Genomic DNA, 7,787 nt, shown 5'->3' with positions numbered 1-7,787 from the left:
AATGTAGTGATAACTCATTTTAGTTTAGTTTTACATATATATAGAATAGCTGCACTATTGGTTAAGAAACTAGGAGCACACCTACTATGCTGACACATAGTAAATATATAAAAAATCAGAATTAGAGAAATAGATCATTTGTCTAATTTATTTAGTTTGGTCTCTCTGTTACTTTTTTTTTTTTTTTTTTTAAGTAGGCTCCACACTCAATGTGGAGCCCAACATGGGGCTTGAACTCATGACCCTGAGATCAAGACCCGAGCTGACATCAAGAGATGGTCACTTAACCAACTGATCTACCCGGGCACCCCAATCTTTGTTGCTTTTATGTGTACAATTCATTACTATGCTGACAATACTGAAGACCAGTAATTGAACTGTGGTAAATGCAACAGTGTAATGCCACTCAGTGCCCATATATCTTCCGGTGAGGCTTATTCTTGATGTCATGTTAAACCAAATGTATAATATCAATTAATGTGAAGTCCTTTTTACATGTGTATGAAAACACATTATCATGAGTCCAGAAAGTTTTTGAAAAAATTCCCCCCCAAAATAAAACCTCTTATAACCTCACTCTCCCTTGCATTGAAAGTCATGGCATTAAAATGGATTTTGCCAGAAATGAACATATAAGATAAATTTAAAATCTCCATTGAAAACAACCAATTCTTGTCTTCTCTCCTTCTCTTTAAATAATGATCAAACCTATAATTTTCGGTGTGATACCTTTAGGTAGTTATTATAGTTTGTATCTACACAGACATACTTTAACATTTTTTCTTCTTGTATGTTTGTTTTTGGTAGTGGGTCAAAATATTTTAGACTACATTCCTATTTCTGAAACTTAATTTTTAAAAAACTAAAAAATGTGTTTTGCCATAGATTGAGATTGATAGCTATAAATCAAGTTCATTCTTTCATTTGCTGTATAGTATTTTGTTCTTTGATTATACTACATTATACTTACCTATTAAAATTTGATGGATATTTAAGTTTTTATCCTCTGTTTTTTACTACTTTAGAAACTGCAGTTTATATCTCTGAATATTACTTCTTGCAGATGAGTAAGATATTCCACAGGGTAGGTCCAAGGAATGTAACTTAGGGTACCATTAATTTATATGCATTTTCATTGGTTAGAATCCAATTTTATGAACCAACTACAAGAGATTGTGGGAAATATAGTTTTTTTAAAAAATGAAATGGAGTTATTATTGACTTCTTTGTCCTCCTCCCAGTGGCCTCAGTTTTAAACATTTTTTTTTTTAGATTTTTTTTTAATTTATTTTATTATTTATTAGAGAGCGAGCGAGAGAGAAACAGCATGAGAGAGGAGAGGGTCAGAGGAAGAAGCAGGCTCCCCGCTGAGCCAGGAGCCCGATGTGGGACTCGATCCCAGGACCCTGGGATCATGACCTGAGCCGAAGGCAGTCGCTTAACCAACTGAGCCACCCAGGCACCCCTTAAACATTTTTTAATGTACAAATTTGCAACAGTGTTGGGAGAAACAATTGAGGAGTAGGCTTAAAAAAATTGTAAATGAGGGGTGCCTGGCTCAGTTGGTTGGGCGACTGCCTTCGGCTCAGGTCATGATCCTGGAGTCCCAGGATCGAGTCCGGCATCGGGCTCCCTGCTCAGCGAGGAGTCTGCTTCTCCCTCTGACCCTCCCCTTCTCATGTGCTCTCTCTCTCTCATTCTGTCTCTCAAATAAATAAACAAAATCTTTAAAAAAATTGTAAATGAATTTAAAATTCTAAATTAGGGGCGCCTGGGTGGCTCAGTTGGTTAGGCGACTGCCTTCGGCTCAGGTCATGATCCTGGAGTTCCAGGATCGAGTCCCGCATCGGGCTCTCTGCTTGGCGGGGAGCCTTCTTCTCCCTCTGACCCTCCCCCCTCTCATGTGCTCTCTGTCTCTCTCATTCTCTCTGTCTCAAATGAATAAATAAAATCTTAAAAAATAAATAAATAAATAAATAAAAATTCTAAATTAAAATTTAATAGTTAACACCAGAGGTATAATAATTATTAAAGAAAATTTTCAAATGTATTCTAATCACCAAGTGTTCTTTTTATGACAGTGATATTTGCTTTCAGCCTCAAATTTGGCTTTTACCTCAGATATGTACTGTTTTTAACATTTCACTATTTAACTAAAATATCTATTTCTTACTCCCTTGCTAATATATACACACATACATGCATATTAGGTTGCTTTGTGTTTTATCACAATGGCTATAACCTTAAATGTTTGTTATCTAATTGTGGTTTTGGGAAATGTATTGAAATCTCTCCCTATAACTGTGGCTTTAAAAATTCTTCTTGCTCTTCTATTTTTTTTTACATTATATATTTAAAGATTATTAAAAGAACCAATTTACTCAATTATTGTTTACTGTTATATTTGAATTTAACATTTTATTTTATCCCAGTATTTTCTCCTCCTATTTAGCTTCTATCTTACCTTCCTGTTTTATTTTGTTTTGATTGAGGTTTCTTTCTTTCATACTTTACTTCAAGCTTTTGAACGTTAGTCATTCTATACCTTTAGTTATCCCTAAAATAATGAATAAAAAATTATTATCTTTTTTTTTTTAAAGATTATTTGAGAGAGAGAGATTATGACCTGGAAGGGCAGAGGGAGAGGGAGAGAGAATCCCAAGCAGACTCTACACTGAGCACAGAGCCCCATGCGGGCTGGATCCCACGACCCTAAGATTATGACCTGAGTCCAAGAGTCTGACGCTTACCTGACTGAGCCACACACGCACCCCATGTCATCATCTAATTTATTATGTCTTATCTTCACACTGAAATATCTTTCACTTTTTTACCTGTATAATATGTTAATGAAGAATCAAGAGCCTTGATTATACAATAAAAATGATTTTAAAATGTTAATAATTTAAAATTGGTCCCTCCTTCTACAAAGGCAAAAAGATCCTTTTTTATTTTCAGGTATCTCCTCCACTATTTGAGGGAAAGATTGCATACTAAATAAGATTGCATTGCATACTAAATAAGATTGCCCATTCCTCCCGACCCCCACCATGAACTTAATGCTTGCTTACAGTACAAAAAGAGAAAGAAAGTAATACAGGAAAAAGAAAAATATAAAGTGTTTTCAAAAACCATTTGAACATGTTTTACTACAAATCATAAAAACGTAAATTATTCAGCTTCTTAGGAAGAATTGATTCTAGTATTCTTCCTGTCTTCACATTTGGTATGGCAGTTATCTTTCCTAGGAGCCTGTAACTGACTGTATAGACATGAAGAGTGGGGAGTGAGGAGGGAGAGAGGGTGGAGACAAAGGGAGGAGACAGAGTGGGAGGAGACAGAGGAAGGAGATAGAAAGGAGACACAGAGGGAGAGCAAAAGAGAAGGAGTTAAACGTTCTGGGGGGCGCCTGGGTGGCTCAGTCATTAAGCATCTGCCTTAGGCTCAGGTCATGATCCCAGGGTCCTGGGATGGAGCCCCACATCGGGCTCCCTGCTTGGCAGGAAGCCTGCTTTTCCCTCTCCCACTCCCCCTGCTTGTGTTCCCTCTCTCACTGTGTCTCTCTGTCAAATAAATAAAATCTTAAAAAAAAAAAAAGAGTTAAACATTTTTGAATCAAGAAGCAAGGGTAAAATATATTTCTGTTTACTTTAAGATTGTACATATCAAATGTCTTCTAAATTTTAGCAGATTATTGTCAGATGTAGTTCTTATTGTTGAAAGAAAATTATTTTTATCTTTTTCTTGTACTTTAAAGAGACAGTAAAAATTATTTTTGTACCTTAACGAGGTAGTACTAGGGGCACCTGGGTGGCTCAGTCGTTAAGGGTCTGCCTTTGGCTCAGGTCATGATCCCAGGGTCCTGGGATCGAACCCTGCATCAGGCTCCCTGCTCCGCGGGAAGCCTGCTTCTCCCTCTCCCACTCCCCCTGCTTGTGTTCCCTCTCTCGCTGTGTCTCTCTCTGTCAAATAAATAAATAAAATCTTTAAAAAAAAGAGATAGTACTAAAATATACTATTTTAAATGTGATATATTATTTTAAAAGATACTTTCAAATAGAACTTAACATACTTCAAAAAGCAGACATAAAAGATACCATTTCAATAATTAATCTTTCTCTTTCTGCCCTGTTAATTTCTGAAAAAGTAACAATTAATTATAAATGTAAATATTTGATTTTCAAACTTAAAGACAGTGTTCAATTTATGAACAATCATTTACAATTTCATAAACATTTTCAAACACATATATATTTAAGGCCATAAGAAATTTTAGACTAATTTTAAGAAAATATTTATATCTACATTTTAAAAATAATTTTAAGAAAATACATGTATTTACATTTAGAATCTTGAATCAAAATCTAATTAAAGGTAACTGTTACCTGTTTTCCTCAAATTTTTATATTTATATGTTTAAATATAATTATGGATAGAAATGTGTCCCCCTCAAAATTCATATATTGAAACCCTTATCCTCATACTTTAGAATTGACCATATTTAGAGATAAGGACTCTAAAGAGGTAATTAAGTTAGAATGAGGCCTCTTGGGTGGGACTTAATCCAGTCTGACTCTAGGGAGAGGCAGGAGGGATGAGGTGCACACAGAGAAAAGGCCATGGGCAATCAGAGGGGGCAGCCTTCTGCAAGCCAAGGAGAGAAGCCTTAAGAGAAACAAACCTGCAGACACCTTGATCATGGACTTCTAATTTCCAACTCTCTGAGTTAATAAGTTTCTGTCGTTTAATCCACCCACTCTGTGATGTTTTGTCACGGCAGCCTCAGCAAACTAATACAAGTGCTATTCAGCAAATATCAGCAATCTACCTAAAAAAATCACTTTCTATTTCCTGTTCAAATTGCTGACTTCAGAGCACGGCAAAATGAAGCTATTTGCAATATTTTTGTGAATTAATATCACATGAAATAAAAATGAGTACAAAAAGTTTTTATCCATGAATACATTAAAGAGTTCTTATACAAAGAATATGTTTGTCATAACATAAAAATACATAATTCAAGGAAAATAATGTTACATTTAACAACTCATGTGATTGTTCAGAGAACAGATTAGATTTTCCCTCAATAAAATTAAACCATGTCCTCTTTTCACCGTAATATTTACCACCCGTCTTTTATTGCTATAGTCATTGGGCAACATAACATTAAAAAAACAAACAAACAAACAAAAACACATATTATTGATAAAATTAGCTGACAGAGTCCTAAACAAATTACCGAGATTTCAGTCTTTGGCTTTCATGGATATTTCTGGCTTTAATCATCTTATTTTATCATAATATTCATGTATTCATTTACATTTGCTTGAACACTTTCCACAAACAACAGGATGAATATTGAGGTAATAACCAGGAATAAGACATGGAACTCTCAGTTCAAGAGCAAGTTCATAGTCAGCTTGGATATGAAGGACATGTAAGGTACCAATAGCAAACAAATTTTATAGTTGAGAAGTTGTGTTCAGGATAAAGGTAGCAAGATGTAAGAGGTCAATTCTGAAAGAATTGGGCAATAGACTATGATAGTTTGACTTGAAAATGAGCTAGGACATCTAAAAATTCACTTCTTCTGTATTTGGAACAAGATAACTTGAATCAAGAATGAATACTTAAATATAGCCCCAGAAATGGAACTAGCTATTAGTTGAATACTGACAATGGTTTGAACAGTGCAATTCAGATCTGGAAACCATTTCTACAGACAAATCTGTTTCAGCAGATGTTGTGGGGAGGATGGGACTTGTTTCTTGATCAATGGTGGAAAATATGTACAGTTACCATAGCAAGAATCCCTAGGAAATATATAAGGCAAAAAAAACAATTTTATATAACTTGATATAAAATTTTACTTAGTCTTCCAAAATCATATGAGCTTATAAATTCATATCAATGTTGATTTTGTATAGAGAGAACAGAAAGAACTAGCTAGAATGAGACAAGTGGAATTTTTAAAAATAGATTTGGGTTTTCTCTCCTAGGGATAAGTACAAAATATTTCAACAAATATTTCCAGAAATATTCAGATGTAAAGTGTTATCTATGTGGTGATTAAATGAAAGAATATATTCAATTAATAGGAGTTTTGATATTAGGTATTATTTGTTGTGAATATGATAATTTCTTCTAGTAAGAGAGATACAGTAATTAATACTAAATAAGCACCTGTTATTTCACTTTTGATAATTTATTTTTTAACCTTTATTTCTCACATAATTTTAGACTGGTAAAATTTTCACAGGGCTGGGTACAAGTTTTTAGGTGCATTAACACAGTAAGGAATAAAATGCTATTCAAGGTCTCATTTTTCTTTTAGTCCCCCTTCTCAGGGGTGGAAAAAATAGAATATAAACCTCAGTTTCAACTCCACTTAACAACAGAAAATTTACAGTGATTGAAATGAACAGCAAAACCAAAAGACTGGTGTAAAACTGATAACTGTCCAGTTCATAGACTAGACCTATTAAAGTACTTCCTTGAAAAACTGGTCTTTACAAAATTTCCTTTCATCACCCACACTCAAAAGAACATCCAGAGCACACACACGCATATATTTATTGCATTCAAACCCCCACACTACACCCAAACACACATGGACACATGCTGGTGACCACATACAGCAGAATGTACAACTCAGATAATTTCATAATAGCCATCAAGCATCCTATTATTCTCGATTTTAAAGAAAAAGTGTTTAATATTTCCTTAATTTGTTTGCTTAGGTTTCTTGTGCATATCTTGTATCAGCTTAAGACTATCATGTCAATCTCAATTCTTTAAAAACCAATTATAAGTATGTGTTGAATTGTATCAAATTATTTTTCTGCATAATTTTGTAAATTATTTTTCTGATTTATTTTCTCTTGTTTAACCACTTTCCAGTCATATATAGTATAAACCAAAATTCAACACGATAAAACATACACACATGCTCACACACGTTAGATTCTATGACCTAATATTTTCCCTAAAATTTTTGGTCTTATGAGTGAGACTGGATTCTAGACTTCATTTACCCTACTAGGGCAGGGTGGAATTTGGTGTAAGATTATGGAATTTTCTTACAAGTTGGGAATTTCTCTTTTCCTATTCTCTGGAAAAGTTTGTGTAGATTAAAACTCTTTGTATCTCTTGTGTTTGGTGAAATTCAGCAATCAATCAAGAAATGATCTGGTTCTAGGGTTTTGACTTTGTGAATTATTTTGAAATAGTGATTTTTTATTTTTTTAATTTTTTTATTTTTTAAGATTTTATTTATTTATTTGAGACAGAGAGAATGAGAGACAGAGAGCATGAGAGGGGGGAGGGTCAGAGGGAGAAGCAGATTCCCTGCCGAGCAGGGAGCCCGATGCGGGACTCGATCCCGGGACTCCAGGATCATGACCTGAGCCGAAGGCAGTCACTTAACCAACTGAGCCACCCAGGCGCCCGAAATAGTGATTTTTTAAAATTACACATTGTAAAGGTTCTAATTTCTTCCGTAGTCACATTTTTACATTTCAAGAAACTTATCCAATTAGTATGTTTTCAAATTAATTGCCTAAATTTATTCATAATATCTTCTTATCATCTACTTAATATCTGTAGTACTGCCGTGTTTTTTTTTTTATTTCTGATATTATTCTTTTGGGTTTTAAACTTATTTTTGTTTTCTATTTGTCCTATTATGTGTTACTTTTGCTCACTCCCTTGCATTTTCCCTCTAATTTACTAGTTTGGAAGTTTTATATATATATATATATATATATATATATATATATATATATATA

The sequence above is a fragment of the Neomonachus schauinslandi genome, chromosome 2 (assembly GCF_002201575.2).
Source record: "Neomonachus schauinslandi chromosome 2, ASM220157v2, whole genome shotgun sequence".
In the NCBI taxonomy this organism is placed as follows: Eukaryota; Metazoa; Chordata; class Mammalia; order Carnivora; family Phocidae; genus Neomonachus; species Neomonachus schauinslandi.
This window is presented reverse-complemented; position numbering follows the sequence as displayed.